Here is an 898-nt window from a genome sequence, read left to right on the forward strand (position 1 = left end):
ACATCTAGTTGAGATGATGAGCTCTCTTTTGTTTGTTATTACTAACTTGTCTTCTTTGATTCTCTTGTGCTTTCAAAGGTACTCAAATCAAAATAAGAAGAATGGGAAGACAATGTCATTTAAGGTGTTGAACGTGGACATTCGTACTAACACTATTCAAGCTCCACAAACTCAAGATTTGAGAGTAAATCCAACTTATGTTCGAGAGGAGACAACCACAATAGGAAGCTTTGATGTTCCTCATTGTCGTGAGTCAAGATATGGAATTCGACCTCATCCAATAGAAGCCAATGATTATGAAATCAAGCCAAGTTTGATTCGATTGATTCAAGGTTCTAAATTCTTGGGACTAGATATGGAGAATCCATATGATCATTTGGACTCCTTTGAGAGGTTGTGTAGCACATTTAGGATTGGAGGTGTGCCCGATGATAGTATCAAGCTCATTTTGTTTCCATTTTCTCTTGGAGAAAAAGCAAGCCGATGGGAGAGAGCTATACCATCACATTTGGTCAATTCTTGGGATGATTGTAAGAGGTTATTCCTTCTCAAGTTCTACTCTATGCACAAAACGGCCAAAGTGAGGAAGGACATAATGGGCTTTGAGCAAGGAATCAATGAAAGTTTCTATGAAGCATGGGGTAGACTTAAGGGATTTACTCGAGATTGCCCTCATCATGGATTCAACAAGGAAGCTATCCTTAGTATTTTATATAGAGGAGTTAGTAAGGAGCTAAAATGGAGATTGGACGTGGCTAGCAAAGGATGTTTTGGAAACCTCACCGTTGAACAAGGAGAGTTACTTGTTGAGAATTTGGCCGAAAGTGATGAAAGATGCAATGAGATATGTGATAAATCGTCTATAGAGATATCACAAGACGGTTACACGTGGAGATAT

General features: G+C 38.8%; 1 non-coding gene across 1 annotated transcript; it reads right to left on the reverse strand.

The window, feature by feature from the left end:
• Positions 1 to 577: 577 nt before the first annotated feature.
• LOC111831133 lies at positions 578 to 684 on the reverse strand. Its single transcript, XR_002834356.1, has one exon. It is a non-coding gene; the product is annotated as a small nucleolar RNA R71 (small nucleolar RNA).
• Positions 685 to 898: the final 214 nt, after the last annotated feature.

The sequence above is a fragment of the Capsella rubella genome, unplaced genomic scaffold (assembly GCF_000375325.1).
Source record: "Capsella rubella cultivar Monte Gargano unplaced genomic scaffold, Caprub1_0 scaffold_115, whole genome shotgun sequence".
NCBI classification, from domain to species: domain Eukaryota; kingdom Viridiplantae; phylum Streptophyta; class Magnoliopsida; order Brassicales; family Brassicaceae; genus Capsella; species Capsella rubella.